We start from the raw sequence: 18,348 nt of genomic DNA on the forward strand, positions 1-18,348 counted from the left end.
TCTGAAAGGAAGTGGAATCAGTATCAGTTTAACTATTGTTATTAGAACAAGAGTATTTTAATTTTTCTACATACAAACTAAAAATTTATGTAGGTTTCCATGGAAGCAGGCAGCACCTTTTTCTGTTCTAAAAATCTTATATATTAGACAGTTGACAAAATTTTGGAATATCATCTGAAATTTAAAGATATGAATATACGATTTTTTTTCAGCATGAAAGGGAAAAAAAGGTATTATGTAATTACTAATTATTGAGTGGGGAGAAAGTCGGGTGTCACTTCTTTATACCATAACTTTCTGCCTGTTTTTTGGTCCTATGTCTATCTATCTACTTTAGGGTGTAGTTGACACTAGCATTTATATAGAACAATATTTTGAACGTTATACATTTTTGTTCTGCATTGGTATATCTGAATATCTTCCTTCTTCTACCCCTTGGCTATGTGAGATATGCTAAAGGTGTTCTGGACAATCTGTCAAAAAACACATTTTGTTAAATATCAAATGAAGAAGAGTTCAAAGTCATTGAGTGTACCCACCAAGACTGGTCAGGGGAGCAATTTCACCTCTTCTTTTTTTCCCACTCTTTTGATAATTTCATTGATCAGCTACTTACAAGTCCCAGCTTGTAGTTGAAGAGGACATTAGAGATGATTTTGTCCAATCTGCACATTTTCCAGAAGAAATTGAGGCCCAAGAAGCCATCTCTTAAGTACCAGCCTATACAACTAACTAGTAGCAAAGATAACTCCAGAATCCATTCCTAATAATTTCTGTCCTTGTTCTCAAGTCACTTTTGCCCAAATTTCAGGCAAGCAGTTACAATTAAAAAGCCTATTACCATAAATTCCTATTTCTCCAAATAAGATCGTTTCAATTTTTTGTAGGATTACGTGAAATGTGATAATTGCTGTGGGGCAACATTAATAATGATCTTGAAGGACTCCAACCTCCATTCTTTAGATTTGGCTTTATGTTAGAAGCAAAAAGCTGTGAAGGGTAAAAGAGAAAAGTATGTAATGATGGTTTGGTTAGCCATAGTTTTATGAAGAGTATTTTTGAAAAGCAAAGATTAAATAAAAGGTATGCTTTCAGTACAAATGATTGCAAAGATCTATTGAATGAGCAAATATCAGAGATTCTATAAACTCAGGTCATAGGCTGATGGAGACTTGCAGGATGTTTTACTGTTGAACATGAACTTCCCATATAAAAAGGAGGCTGCATGAAAAAAGCGAAAAAAGAGGGAGTTCATTTTGTTCTTTGTACTACCTTGTATGGATAATTTATCTAACACTAAAAAGGATTATTGGGAGTGCTCTATTATTTCATAGAATGATAAGTTAAAGTGCTATATAATAGCCAAACACTTGTCTTCTAACCTTACCCAAGATGTCACAGCGGAAAGATCAGTTTAGACTCTCATCACTAGATGGCATTGTTACACTTGAATACAATTTAAATAATACAATGACCAAATGAGCTAGTTAAATTAGTAGACAATTATCCCTGTTCTGCTTCTCCTTTTATGTGATGAAACTGGCTACTTATAGCCTGCAGGATAAGTCCTATAGGATGCCCCGCTCAGTCAGGGCTGTTTTTTCACAAGCTCTCTCTTCCCAGCTTTCACCTCAATCTGTCATACAGATTTGACACCGCATCGTTCCAACAGTACTCAGGAATGACATGTATATAATGTGGAATATTGTGCACATTTACAGCCAGCGCTCTTTCTCTTAAACATTGCTTGCTATATCTTGGCATCGCTGTTCTGCCTAGCTGGGTGTTCTTCACTTTCTGCATGTGAATGAGTGCCTAAACCAAAACTTTAATTATTAGTATTATTGCTATTGTTGTTATTTTAAAGCAAAATCCGAGGACAGCATAACTGATTTCTGTCATTTTCTGTTAGCATTTTCAAGTTTCCACTGAGCCTCCTGTAAGCTAATGAAGGCCACGAGACACGTAGGGCAATGCTAACACATGATATTTTTATGATTCAGTTCTATTAATGCTGCACATTATAAATCAAGTTAAGTGGCATTTCTATCGAAAAAGGTTCTTCTTTGCTTATTTATTTATTTTCTTAAGATCAACAAGACCAGTTCAATAAACCCAGCAACCCATTTTCTTCCCTGGAATAGACCTTAGCTTTGTTTTCTTATGTTATCATAATCTAGCACTTTTCCTGTTCTAAATGAAAACCCACTGGGGAAGTGAAATCGCTCCATTATGAGTGTTATCAAAAAGCAATACTATACTATTTTTAAATGAATACAAATCCAAAATGCATTGTAAATTGTACCCAGCCCACGCTTAGATGATACCACCCAAACATTCTGTGTGTGATTATAGTACATCGCATTTACATATTTCAGAAGAAGTTAGTACAATGCATTGTGGGTGGTGGTTTCTATTTATAAGAAGGGATGCCGTAAATACCTACCCCCATCACAGAATATTTTTGTTTTACCAAGGTGCTAGGGCACAGTTGTTTTGGCAGATTGCAATACAATATACATCTTCAGACTAATATTACTAGTTTGTTCTTCTTCAGATACCCTCTTTCAACCTAGTACCTTCCCATGAATCTGGAAAATTAACTATTTACATCCCTCCAACAAAAACCTTTTGAACACATGCTTTTGGTTCCCATTAACAGACTAGAGAAGTCACAGAGCTGAGTGTGCAACCATATGAGCCCCCCAATTAATTCTTTACTAGAAGGTATTAATTAACGAAGTTCATGTAAACGTTAAAGCCATTTTAAAATATAAACAAACTAGGATTATACATGAAAATTTGATTTGGCTGTGAATATAGCCCGTTCATAGAAGTTCTGCTGGAATTCAGAATACGATGCAAACTTCCATGAGATTCCAGCCACAACAGGCAAAAGGGAACAGGAAAAAAAATGACTGGCTGGTCCAGGTCTTCAATCATCAGAGTCCTGAACAAAAAGGTAAATCTTACTACTTTAATTATAATTCTCAAGAACCATAGTACTGAAATTTATAATAATATGTTATGTAAATTTACAAGATTTTTAGATAAACTTCTTGATGAAATGCCTAGGATCAAGATTTTTAAGTTTAAATTTGAATATGTCTTTTTACCTTATAAGAGAAAGTGTTATTAATTTATTTAGAAATCTGTTCATGTGTTATACAGGCTTACTAACATGTTAAAAGCAAAACATTTTTATTCAGGCCAACATTTTCAAAAGATTCCTTTTAGTTTTTATTCACCTCAAATTCCTTTTAATGCATCTGAGAATCTCAAAGTGAAATGCTTCTGACTCAAAATTTGTATTCAAGTTTATATTTCCTGAGAGCATATTTAACTACTGAAATTATGAATGAAAGAGGGGGCTTTTTCAATATTATTTATTTGTATGTTTTCTTAACTTTAGTGTCATCCGATGAAGTTTGATATTGAACATGAAACCTAGTTGTTATTCTGCCAGTGTTCTGATGAACTCCTACATTTAACTTGTATGTGTGCAAATTAAAGTTTTTTAGTAAACTATACCAAAGTCAAGAATGTCAATTTTTAATATAATTTATGATGAGTATACATTTTGTTTATAGAAAAATATGTTTATTCTTTGTAAGGAAAAAAAAAAGACTTGATTGATATTAAAACACTGGTCTGCTGAAGGTTATTTCAATTGTTCTGCCCCAAATGTCTTAAAGAACTGATATGGGTATGATTTAAGCTCCTACAGTGGATACACTCTACAGTGTACCTCTCACATAGGTGTCTCCTGTGCTCGCTCACTAGTGTGCTCACTCTCTCTCTCACTCACTCACATAGACTAGCATTAACTCTTTAGCATCAATTTTAAATTTATCTCTGAATCTTAAAAGAGATATAAGTTGCATCAAAACTTGTGAATAGAGCTGTTTACATCAGCAGCTTACAGGAAAGTAAAGGGCCATCGTATGGCACAGAACTTCACCTGAAAACGCTTACATGTAATGTAATTTTCAGTATTTATGCCAATCAAACCTGTCTCAGCTAATTTTCTTAGCAGACTAAAATGTTTTTAATCTTTTAAATACGTTTTTAGATGAGGAGCTGAAATAAACTACCCAAACCACCACTTGAATTGTCTGATTATTAACTCCACGTTCACTTCCCACGGAGCTTTTACCAATAAGTTCTTGACTATAAATAATTCTGTTAGAAGCACATTAATACACAGTGGTCATTTTGTTTGTGGGCTACACATTTATAATTCTGTTTTAGGATTGCCTTGAAGTAAAACAGTGTACTTAAAGAAAATTTGGAAGAACATGCTTGGTTTTAGAAACTTAGTTTTGTTAGCATAATTGCCATTTTTAAAAAAGTGTTATCTTATAAATTATAGGGTTTATGTATAAGCACTATTCAATTTTATTTGTATAAATTGCATTAATTTTTTTCCATCAAAAAGAATTGGGTTAAGATGAAAATAGTCTTTAATTATTAGGCTTATAAATGCATTTCACTAAAAACCCTACAATGCATTAATAGTGTTATTGATTTTGCAAAATGAGTTCATTTTGGGTTAACACAAGGCTCTCTTGAGGGGTAGATGATGAGAAATAAGTGCTTCCTTTGTCGGCATAAATGTCAGAGGGTAAGATGGCACAGTGAAAGAACACTGAGACTGAAATTTGGTAACCTACCTCCTATCTCTGTCACCTTTATCAGCTATTTCACCTTGTCGAGCTTTGAAGATCACGGACCCCCATTTTCCTCATCTGTAAAATGATACTGCCCAAACTTGCCTAGACTTTCCTATTGGGTAAGGGAATAATGAAAGTATTTTGATAACTGCAAATTATCATAAATTCAAGGTGGTATTACCGTGCACATCTTCTGGGGGGATAAATACTTCTCATGAATATGGGAAGTTGAGTTTTGTCTGCTTTTAAAATTTGGCAGTGTTTACTAGTCAGGTATACAATCTGGCAGTTCAAAAGGAGTGCCATCTCTTTTACATCAAAAATAATTTGACATTTTGGTAAAAATGGAAAGCATTTAGAATCTGAAGATCAAGTTGACAGTAATTAAAGAGATTTTACTCTCAAGGTACCTCACACAGGCCCTTACAGAAATGTTTTTTAATATCATTATATTTTTATATAAAGATATATATATCTTTATGAAGAAATATATATTAATATGTAACACAACATACACACATACGTATACATACAAATACACATGTATACACATATATGTATATATACATAGATACATACATGTATACATATATGTGCGTGTGTGTGTGTGTATATATATATATATACACATACAACATACTTGCTCTCACACAAAATCATCCTATCTCATTCAGATGGAGAAAACTGAAAATGACTGCCCCAGGATCAGATTCTTAGTCTTCATTTTATTTCATTTTAAATATCAGATTTGAAATTAATCCAAGGACCACCATGGAACAGAAAAATGTGTGTGTCAACCTCATCTTTGAAAACTAAACTTTGCCAGGCACAAGGATTATTTTAGTCCTCAATTCAATTTGATGCAGAAAACGAGATTAATTCTCAGCCTTCATTTTAATATTGTCTTTATTTTTAAAAAGCCCATTGACAGTGTCAAAGATTTTGATTAGATAATTTGATCACATTTCTCAAGCCAGATACAAATTAAAGTTGGAGCTAAAACAGAAAATCTTACTGTTTACTATTCAGAACAATCTTCCTATTTCAGGAAATGGCAGAGTTCCAAAAGCCACATGTGTACAAATGAAAATTCATAACATGTTATTCAAACTCCTGTTGTATTTGTGCAATTTACTAATTAGATATGGTAAGTATCAGAGCTGAAATATCGTAGTAATAGCATTAAAAAGGCAAAAGAAAACCTCTACTTTTCTCAGTTCGCTTTTCTTTATGAGTGATATAAAAGCCTGTTTTGTAGCCTAACTGTTCTGTATATCAAATATAAAATAAAACCTTAAGAGTGCAGTGCGTGTTTTAATAGCAGACTTGTTTTCTGTATGAGAAACAGAAAGACTCTGATGAAAGAATACTTTAATTAAGATTGGTGATATCTGAAATAAAGCAAGGTAATACCCATGTATACAAACTAATTTCTTCTTGAAAATGTGTGTTTTATATTATAAAAATGCCAAGTCATTTGACTTCATTGGATTCCAACATGTAACCTTAAAAAGGTATATTTTCTTCTCAGAGTTATCGTCTCATTTTTTCAAAATGTCTTTATCTCACTTATAGGATTCTTTGGAAATTGACCCATCCTATCAGTGTTTTAGATACAGCTAATTATATATTGATAAGACATTAAATTCCAGGTTAATGGTTTTAAAAACTAGAGAGGGGCTGTGTGTGTAATTTTTGACAGGTGAATAAATACTGACTCTCCAGTTACCACAATTAACTTTTTTAGGGGCAATCCCCATTAAGTCTTTGCTGGGTAGATCATTTTGTTAATAAAAATAACATGTAACATTTATTGAGTATTTACTGTGTCAGACATTATAATAAGCATTTTACATAAACTTTATCATTTAACCTCTTTCTTTTGTCCAATGAGGTCATGCTATTCTGACAATCCATTTCACAGACTTAGGAAACCAAGGCTTAGAGAAACAAAATAACTTGCTCAAGTTCCATGTTATGACAGTACTAAAATTTGAATCTACATATGTCTGATTTTAGAGCTTACCTTCTTACTCACCATGATGCATTTACTGCCTACTAATTTTAATCTTAGCTATTTATAATCAACACAAGAAATTGACTGCTGATAAGGATCATGCTCATATAAATATTTGTTAATGACCAAAATTTGCCAGTACAGTTTTCAAGGTTGACACTGTTAGCAGCCACCTATTTCTTGCTTTCCAATGCTAAATTAAGCATCTTGAATGTTCAAATTTTGGGACTCTGGAGTCAGGACACATTTTTGATGCCAACCTAAACAGAAAACGCTTAATTCATTTTCAAAAAGGGATGAAAGGGAATAAATGTAATGGGCGCCTACTGTCTCCCACAGGTTCCCATGGCAGCATAGCAGGCTCAAGAGCCATCAGACAGTGAGAAAAAAGAATCACAGAATGGGAGGTGCTGGATCTCTTACATGGAATCACATCAGAGAGAAAGCAGGAGCTGAGGCAGTGCGATGTCTGGGAATGGAAGCAGAGGGATAGATCAGGGGAGAGTTGGGCTGGCTTCAGTGGCACGTCTCAACCTCTTCATTTCTCATCTCCTTGAGCCTACTTTGATGATCTGGGGACACATCTGACCTCTGTCCTACAGTCTCTACCCTTCTTCCTTAATTTATTTCATTATCTTTATTCTGAATTCCTTCCCTACTTGCTTCATACATACGGAGACACTGTTGAAAGCGCCTATGTACACAAGTGCACACGTTTTTCTTTTTAATCACACCACACCTTCTCATTGTATTCTGTTACATAAACTGAGATCCCTGTCACAGTGTTAACATATCATTGATTAAAAAAAGAAAAAGAACTTTCAGATTTCTTAGAGACAATAGATTTGTAGTGGTTATATATAGACAAAGCTAAAGAAAAGGAAGCTCATGTTGTAAATTATTTGTATTGATAAAAAATAAATATGTTCTCTACAAATCAATGAGCAAATACATGCGTGCGCACACACACACACACACACTGAGTTCTAAACAGGCCTATAATTAATAAACTGATCTTTTAAGCGCTGATCAAAATAATGTAGTCTCCTGACAGTTTTCAGCTTTGTTGAGTCTTTCTCTGACTACTACTCAAAGCAGCTTACTCTTTAAAGCCAAAGCTACTTAATGGTAGAAGATTCTGCCTCTCTCAGTTCCTAGATCAGCTCAAAGGCTCACCGCCAGCACAATGCCTGCTTAGTTATGTACAGGAAGCTGCTTTTCTTCTCTTTCCTTTACTAGATGTATTAAATAAAGCTCAGGAAATAAACCAGCTAAATTAATGGACAGGTATTTATTTATGGAATTGTGTGCTCACCATTCATTTCTTCTTTTATTCATCTAATCTTTCACACTCTCTTTGATTCTTTCATATTTTTTAAATAAACAAATAGTAACATAATGTTGGACTCGTGGTCATTCCCACTCTTGAGGAAACTGTAGTCTTGTTCATTATTTCCCTGAGTAGCCTGGTTATAATAGCCAGGGGTGCTAGCTAAGAATAAAGATTTTCTTGCCTTTCCCTCAGAGAGGCTGATACAATAGGGCTTAGATGGGACCAGATAATCCTTATGCTAGGACATATTTGTGACACAGTGCTATATTGGTAATAATGATTATTTGCCCAAATTAATGCAGGCTGTTGTGTTTTTAAGATAGCTTTGTGAAAGAACTCTTTTATCAAAAATAGTTTGAATTATCATTTTTCTATTTCAAACAGAATCAATAACACCATAATGCTGATTTAGATACCACATGGGAAATCCTGATTCCTGGGTTCTGATACCTACCCATGGATTATGGGAAAATAAATACTTCTGTATTTATTAACTACTTAATTCATTACACAGAGTGTTTGGAGTAGGATCTAGAATGCCAAGAGAAAAGGATAATAAACAATTATTCAACATGTTTTTCACCATTGATGCACTCATGTTATCATTATTGGTTCTAGAATTCCCCAACATTGTCAGATTTTTTTTCCTCAGTGATTCATAACTGTAAAAATATATAAAAATTGCCTATTATCAAAAATACACAATTCACGGCCCCTTTCTAGGCCTATCAAATCACGTTCTCTAGTGATAGAGAGCAGAAATAAGTATTTTTAAACAGTTGTTTTTGGCGCCCTCACCACCTTTCAACCCCACTCCTCAGTTAAAAACCAGTGTTCTCCTTGGGCAGTAGCCATAGCAGTCCTACAGAAATTAAGTCCTGACTGACCACATAAAATAATGTCGAATTAAGAGAAAGTGAGAATAGCTATTACTTTCTATATCCACCATGAGTTCTAGTCATTTTCATGATATTGATGGAAAGAGATAACGAATGGCCTCATCTCCATGAGTAAACCTTGTATGAGATCCAACCTCTGAGAGAAGAGCTCTGGTCCTGTAAAACAATGACTAATTAAAATATTTTATAGTATATTTTGAAATGTGTTAAGATTCTTGTTTTTTAAACAGATAACTTTTCTTACCTGAGCCATACACTAATAACAAGCATGTTTGATATTATAGTTAGTTTTGCCTCCCTCTGCCCCTAGGATCTACCATCTAGAAACAGAGCAGTCAATTTTGGAGATGGTCAAATACATTTTTTTTTTTTAATGCTAAAACCTGTTACAAAATCATAGAAGAAAAAATTCACTTTTTTTTTAAAAAAAGGTAAATCTATACTATGATTACATTTTTATTTGTAAGATCCATGAAAAGAAGTTCAGACTTAGAGTCTGAGTGACTTTCCTTTTAACTGAAGGTAAAATAAAATAAAATGGCATTTATACAGATTGATTCACGAAAACCTGATGTTGTTCTTCCATATACGTTACAACCCGCATAACTTAGAGTTGATACGATCTTTATAAGTCTCAGTGTTGCTAAGACAATTAACTGCAATCTTCGATATATTTTGTAAGTGTGGGGCACACAGTCTCTGTGTATTAGCTTCCCCCGAAATGAGGGAATTTGACAAGATGTTATCATACTCTTCTGGTTTGGAAAAAAACAACTCTATAGCTGTATTATAGGAGGTAGAGAAATGACAGACAGAAAGAGATGGAATCTCCAATCAGGTAGCTAGTTGTGACTGAGGTAGCTTGGCTTAGCACTATTAGATAGAGCAGTTAAACAAATGAAATTTACTTTCCACATTCTTCCTCAGTGGCAGTTAGTTGGGTGTTTTTAATCATCTGTGAATTTTCAGAGTCCCTCTAAAACCATTACTAGGATGTGAGAGGTTAATCCCACCTCCTGACCTCAGAGAGCTGTGGGCTAGACCTTTAGAATTCTAAAAGGCAGGGAGGTCTCTTTCCTTCTGATTTAGTTTCACAGGCTCCTGGGACATCAATTTTTAAAGGCCCAGTCAACAGATTACAGAAATCATTCAAGTTAAATTTTTATTAGAAAAAAATTACTTCACAAATACCCTTTCCTGTGAAAATACAAACTTAAATATCTTTAGCTGGGAAGGAATAGCAGAGAGGGTGGAGCAGAGTTCTTGAAAGATTTCTGTAACGTGGATATGCAGCCTTATGATAATAGCTTTTCTAGTGGTTCTGTTGAATAATTAGTATCAATTACTATTTCCAAAGGTATCAAGATTTATTAGGGGTAACTGGCCATGGCTCTTATAGAAAGAACATCTGGGAGACAACTATTGACAGTAGATCCAGGTACACTAAATATCCAGAAAATATTTCATTAGCTCTAATTTTTGAGAATGAGTTGTGATGTGTGGTGGGACTCCAGGCCTATTTCTCAAGAAGTTACTAACTTTTCTGTCAAATATTCTTTGAATCTTTATCTTAAAAATTCATTATATAAGGCAGCTGGTTGGGTTAGGATCTTGGTCTGTGCTCCTGGATCAAAAGAAGGCAAAATAACCTCTATAAGGATCAAACATAAGCATCAGTGTCATCATACTTTAAAACCAATTGAGCTGATCCAGCTTCAGACTACAGCAAAAGCCAGTTGAACCTAAAACTACTGACAGTTCAGCTAATTAATCTAATCCTTGCTTACACCTTACATTGGTTTGGGAATCTTCCAGAATTTATGAAAATAGATTTCTCATCTCTAAAACTGAAGCCAGGAAGAATAGTGGTCCTCTTGAAAGCTTACAAAATTTCTGATTTACGTTGTATAAAACCATCACAATACTAGAACCCCTCAAGGAGACCTGACCAGCCAGTTCATGAAGGTTTGTTGAATTGATAACAGTAAACAGTCATTAAATAACTGAGGTAGCCTGATCAACCTACCAAAATAGTTATAGATGAGACACCCAAATCATAGGCAAAGGCCTGAGGCAATATACTGTAGTCACTAAACAAGATTTAAAAAGCATCTATGCTCCCCAAGAGTGAATGCTAAGTTCGATTCCCTGGCCATGGCCTCATGCTGCTTGCACTAAGTCTTCTCCACCAAATTAAATGGCAATGGCAGTCTTCCATTGCACAGGCAGAAGCGTTGGAGTCATCCTTGACTCTTTCTCTCTCATACCAATCCAGCAGAAAATTGTGTGAGCTGTATCTTTAAAATATATCCAAAATGCAATGCCTTCTAACCATCTATCTATTATCAATCATTTGTTTCCTATATTATTCCACCATTAGCATACTTTAGTCTGTACTTGACACAGCCATCAGAGCAACACCATTAGCACCTATGCCAGGACAAGTCACACGTTTATTTAAAATCCTCCAAAAGCTTCTCATTTCTTTAAAAATAACACCCAAAATATTTGTCATGGCCTAAAAGGACCTACCTATATGATCTTCCTTTCCACTGCCCACCGCTGACCTCTGATCTCATTGCTAGTGACTCCTTCCGTCTATCTCTGTTCTCCTTCCTGGCTTCCTTGCTGTTCCTTGAGCAAACCAAACATAATCTTGCCTCAGGGCATTTTGCGTATTGTCCTTTCTGCCTAGAACTTTTCCCGGATATGCTATGTCTTGATCTCCTACTTCCTTTAGTTTCTGATCCAATGTTAGCTTTCTGAGAACACTTTGCTGACCACACTATCTAAAGCATCAACCACCCCTACTCCCCATTCTGTTATCCTGCTTTATTTGATTTCATAACACTTAACAGTATCTGGCGTACTACAGATTTCTTGTTTATTTGCTCATTTTCTGTCTCTCACCATTAGAATTGAAACTTCATGACCACAGGAGTTTTCTATGTTTCACTGCTATATTCCCAATGCCTAAAAATGGCAAGGAATACAGAAGGAAATCAATAACATTTGTTGAATGAATGGTGAAGTGAATGATGAATAAATGCATAAGTAAAGGAAAAGATGACTTGACGGATTATAATGCCTATTAATAGCATGGAATTTTCCATATTATGCTATTTAACTCTCATAAGAACTGATCGAAGAAGATCCTTTAAACACATTTTATAGGCAAAAAAACAAAAAGAAGATAAACCATGGTTCCAAAACATTAAATGAGATTCCCAATGTCAGTTTGTTGATGTTTGTCATACATTTTGTTCATTCAATTCTTCATGCAAAATATATTGATCACCTACTGTCTGCCAATCTCTCAGCTAAGTCCTAGTTATACAGATATAGTCTTTGCCCTTATGGAGCTAAAAGTGTAGTGTGGTAGACAAATAACAAATTAAGTAAACAACCAAGTACCTATACTATTGCATTTGGCAGTAAGTATTATAAAAGAAATAACTTGGATGCTGAGATAATATATTTTAAGTGGAATACTTAGGGAAGGAAAAGTTAAGTAAAAAAATTAAGAATGTCAAAGAACCAGCCAGCAAAGGAGGAGAGGGATTCATGGAGTTGCAAGACCATTCCAAAGAGAAAGAACAGCATATCCAAGGACTGAGAACAAGAAAGAAATTGATTTGCTTAAGTAACAGAAAGACCTAAGTCTTGCTGGCTCACAATTTGGTTGAAAAAGAGGGACATGGGACAGAGTTGGGAAGGCTGAGAAGAAGCACCTCATGCAGGTCTATGATAAAGAGCTTGGATTGTATTCTAAGAGCAATGAAGGCTTGTATCAGGGGGTTGTGGGGAGGAAGAGTGTGTGATCTAAATCTATGGCTGGCTGCTCTATGGAGAATGGATTTGAGGATGATCAAGAGTATAGTAGGTAAACTATTCTGAAGACGACACATTTAAAGTCAGATATCTACCTGCTTCTGAACGTCTTGCTAATTTTACTAAATCATACTATAGATCAATACAATAATTGCTGTCTTATAGCAATCATCTAAAATAGGGATAGTCTGGGCTTATTAAATGACATATGTTTCCTTTTACATATTTTTATAAATTTGCAGAAATGCTTTAAAAATCTCCAAATATATGCAACAAGATGTTAAAATTGAAGTTTCTGCCCACAAAACAAGATAGTACAAATGCTACATTCCAAAGGAGTTGTAAGAAACAATTGCTGATGTATTGCAGGCACCCCTGTTCTCTTCACTCACACGAGTGACAAAGGTGGTAGTGCTTAAGTCTCATTTCAAGGCTAATAAGAGGGGCTTCACTGAGATCACATTGAAAGCTGGTTGCCTCTTCTTTGCAATCATATGCATTTGGAGGGGAAAGCATGAGGAGGAGGGTGTTCTCGTTATCTCCAGGGCTATCTCAGGGATAAGAGATAAGCTGCTGAGTTACTTAGGTGGCACCATAATGGGGAGTTGCTGCTGCACTGAAATTGACCTGTACACCTGCATTTTCTTCTCACAAAGAGTGTGCAAGTGTTTCCCATGGAAAGGCTGTGGGTCAAACAAGAATGAGCTAATGCAATGGTAAACATGGATCCTGTCCAAGCTTCTATAGGGAAGCTGTAGGTGAATCTCCAGATTCCATGGGCAGAGGATGGAGAGATCAGCCATGAGAATAGAGTACATCCACTGAGACTATAAGAATTGCAAATTAAAGATTATCAATCACTGAGAGAGGTTTCCACAGAACCCATGAAGTTATCCACAAATGAAAGTGTCGGCTTAAAACATCTGCCAGGCAGTCAGAGTATTCTTCCAACACTTTAACTTCTTCCTTCCCTCTAGAAGGATTGATTCTGTGGATGGATGGATGGATGGAGGGAGGAGTGGATGAAAAAATTGAGGAGTGAGTAAAGATTTTTCTCCTCTCTTACCCATGTTATCACCTGCAACAGTCCCAATATAGGAAATAGAGGTATTTTAACATTAATTCATTTGATTTTTTTATTGTTACAATTGAGTGAATATTATTCATTACTAAAGTGCAAATTTAATGCGACCTTGCAGGAAGGGATAAACTCCTTTAAAAAATTGTAAAGAGACAGGAGACAAAACAGTATGTTCAATAACTCAGTAATGGCATCTTCACAAGGCAGCTCAATTAAGCAAGTTCATTGGTTCTACTGGTTAAATGTTGTCCATCCATTTCCTCTTCTTGATACCCAATGCAAATGCTTTAGCCCTAGAACTTAACTTTTCTTACATAACCTTACTGTGCACATTGACCACCTGGAAAACTTTTTTTCAACACTCAGTAAAAATATCATCTCTTAAATAAAGTTGTTCCAGCTGTGCACAAGAAATTAAGTACTCCCTCACCCATGCTTTCCCAGGATTTGTATTAACTGATACTTTGTACATCTTGTTATATCTTTATAAGCACTTCTCCCCTAAAAAGGGAGATTGTTTTAAAGGAATTTGTAACCTTAGCAAATGGCAGTGTGGTTACTAATTACATACGTATTGAACTAATAAATGTATACATTTGAAATTATTATAAAGTTTAAGCAAACAATGAACTACAATTTCCCTTACAATAACTTCCACCTAGCTTCATTTGATTAGTTATCTGAAAGCACATAAAAGAGGTCTGAACTCTCTTCCAAGTTCCAGTCATTCAAATATTTAAAGACAACTTGTGTGGACTCTCTGAATATCTCCTTTTTTTTCTATCATTATTTTTATAACATCACGGTAAAATGATTTATCATTTTATCACAATTGTAGCAAAGGTTCTCATTTGTAAACAAAAGAGCCAATATTGGCAAACTTAAGGAGAAAAAAAATTATTGAAAGTCTGTTGTGTAGATCACAAATGAGAAGGTTGGAAAAACAGGCTCTGGAAAGTGAAACAGGAAGCAAAGCACAGACATAAAAAGAACCATTATGTCAAAACAGCCTTTTGCCAGCTTTGCACTATACGACCAACCTACTCCCAAGTCTTCTGCAGAGGATAAGAAGTTGAACAGAGGACAGAAGACAATCACCAAATATTTTTTCCAAATGTGCATTATTATGCAAACTTCCTAAATGCATTAGCCTCACATTCTTTATTTCTACAGCTAGTCATGATAGAAACCTAGCTGGTTTGGCTTCTTTATCCATTAATATGATTCAATGAACCCTTGATGCTGCAGGCATTTAAGGTTTCTATAGCTTGCCTATAACTGGTACCATTGTAGTTGTTGCAACCAAAATGATTCTAAGACCTCCCATTTTAACCTACACTTAGTCCTCCACAAGTGTGAAGCTACATGTTGTCTTGAACAACTCCAGCCAATATAATAACTTCTTATTTTGCTTATTAACCCACTGACATGAGCCATTGTAAATGTCCTATTGGTAAAGTTAGTTTCCTCTGTAAAGAACATTTCTCCTTTGTATACTCAAAGCTTTTAACATGAAAAACCCAGTCATAGACAAGAGAGAAAACTTTTTGCAAGTGAATCATTAGAGGTAATGTTTGGAGATGGTTTCCCTATTTTTACTTCTTGTTTCCTTGAGTTGTGAATTTTGCGATGTAAAAATTATCACAATATATGGGTCACTGGTTCACAGCATATATTTCATATTTTAGGACTTTTCCTACTGCTGAAACTGATCATTTGTAGTCTGTTCCATGCTTCTCTATTGTAAGCTACTTTTAAGCTTATGTGGGTGAGCCCATGGAAAAATGCCAATCACCCTACCACCGTCTCCACCTCATTGACTACATTGTTTGTGAACTATTGATCAAATTCAAGGACATTTTCAGAAGGATTCTTATGAAACTCAACCAATTGGAACATCTTGGTCAACTGATTACTAACAGTTCCTTCCATAGTTGGGAATCTTTGATGAGTTTTCACAATTCTCCGGCCCCATTCCAAGGGGTCCATTACTATTTCTCGTTTTACTGTCATTAATTATTAATTCTTCTTCCTATCAAATGTTGATTTCCAAGTCAAATAATTAGCCAATGCTCATGAAAATGTCCCTGTCTTTCCAGGAATGGTATTTAATTAAACGTTCTTATATCATCTCAGTTCTGCATAGTGCCAGAATATAACATAGATCCATGTCTGTTCCAAGCTCATTTTTTTTCCTTCCTTAATCTGCTAGATATAGGAGTCTTTATAAGGCCATAAGTATGTGTCAAGAAAAGCATGTATTCTAAGAATACTTATACTCAATTAATAAATTTACTTATGTCTTCAGGACATGTTCAGGCCATGTGTCATAATCAGAAGTTCTACTTTATTACAGAGTGCTGATATATAAATCAGACTTGTAGATAAATGGATCAGATAGTTTCACACATATGATAAAGGCTCCATCTAGTCATACAGTCTCCCGGTATTTGATGATCAGATATTTGATTTCTCCTGGAGCCCAGTAGCAAATCAAGAGCTGGTTTTGAAAGGAGTCTCTATTTGATAATGAGGATGTGGTTTTAATCCAGTGCCTAAAGACTTCAGCTGAGGAAGCTTTACTTAGGCTCCGTATAGCATCCTTATTTGATACAGACAAAGTGCAAAATGACAGAACTTCTTGTACTTCAGTTTCCAAAAGCTGGAGAGCCTTAATTTTGGCCTCACTAAAAGCTGGAAGGTTTCAGTTTGTCTGATAATTGTTAGGATATTATATCCATATGATTTTTGTCTCCAAAGCTGGAGAGGACATATACTGACTATTTCTTAGAACACGGAAATACCAGATGTAGCCAACTTCCCTTTTGTTATCTCGTATCGTAGAACATTGTATCTTTATTGGACTTATTTCCTATCTTCTGGCATTGTTTAAGGTATCTGAGTCCCTGCTACTTCTCTCTCTCTAGGTCCTATAAGCATGATGATAGAAATATAGTAAAGTAGTGTTATATTCTATGGAACACGGAGATGATCATGGTCAATGAGAACTATATTAGGTACACAGAAACTGAGAACTGATATAACCCTAAGGAAAGTTGGTTATGGTATAATTTCTTTCACTGCCACATAAAGTAAACTGTTTTTGATGTTCGTTAGGTAAGGGGGTTAAAAAAACCCTATTTTTCCCTAAGTTGATACCTGTGTATCAGGAAAGAAGTGCCTTCATTTTTTAGCTCCAGTAAGCAGAATAGCATTTGCAGTTGGTACTGTGACCTGATTAATTTTCTAACCATGCACTGTCCAAGATCCATTCATCTTCTTTACTGGGCAAATAATGTATGTATATGATAGAAATCACCAACCCTGAATCTTCCAGATTTTTGATGGTGACAATAATTTCTACAATTCTTTGATTCCTCATGGCATACAATATTGTTATTGACCATGATTCCATTTTTTTTTTTAAGTTGCTATATTGGTAGACAACCGAATGTCTGGGAACCTCAGATTGCTGTTTCTAATTATAAGGATCCTCACATTATGGGTTAGGAAGCCAACGTAGGGATTCTACCATTTGCTAAGGCTATTTATTCCAACTATACACAAATAGCTTAAAAAATTAACATAAATTTGTGTATACAATGTACTTACCATAAGAAAGTCTTGGGAAAAACTCCATTATTGTCTTACCACTGAAAGCTTGACATATCACAGTTAACAGCTGGCTCCCTAGAAATTAGAGATAGCTCAGAGACAAAAGTCTGAGTATTTTCTGTCTTCAGTTCTAAGTTACCTAAGCCATAGACATGTTTCAGGAAGACTAAGGGAAAGTTTGTAGAACATAATTACGGTGTTATTTCAGGATCCTTTTTAAAGAGCACTCAGCTCCTCCTTCACTTAAGACATTTTTGCTATTTGATTTGACTCAAGTCTTGGAACCTCACTACTGGGTGTATTCATTTTTCTACTGAAGTCAGGAAGCCCTTTTCTAGCCTACAGAGAGCATTCTAAAGTGTTTATTTTTTTTTTCCAAAACTCGTATCTGTCTCATCCCTGCTGTTCAAATATGGAAGGTTTTTTTTTTAACCAGTCATGGTGAATCTCTAGTTTTCGATCTGTGTCTTAATCTGATAATTTGGGTATTTGAACTTGCCCTTAATTTTCTTAGGCTATCCAATGATGTGCAGCCCTTGATATTTAGAAGTCTTTCAAGGGGTTCTAAGGCAATGGAAACTTAAATCAGTATCAGTCCAGTAAGAATTTTCTTGTTTCACATATCTCTCCATCTTTCCTACCTGTCAGGGGTCATAAAACACATTAGCCTGCTGGGGAAGAATACTAATCTTTCACTGGATTTTTTTTTCTGCTTTCAGTTCTCTTAATGCAGGTAATGCATTCTTCTTTTACTTCTTCAAAATCACAGAGAAATTTGCTGACACCTCCAGGTTCTCTCTAATACAGTCTTTACCTCCCTAAGTGGACAGGACATAAGATATCCCTATGCCCACTCTCTTTCTCATGTGGCCAACATCTGGTCCATGGGAAATACACAC

Source organism: Equus caballus, chromosome 18, assembly GCF_041296265.1.
Source record: "Equus caballus isolate H_3958 breed thoroughbred chromosome 18, TB-T2T, whole genome shotgun sequence".
In the NCBI taxonomy this organism is placed as follows: Eukaryota; Metazoa; Chordata; class Mammalia; order Perissodactyla; family Equidae; genus Equus; species Equus caballus.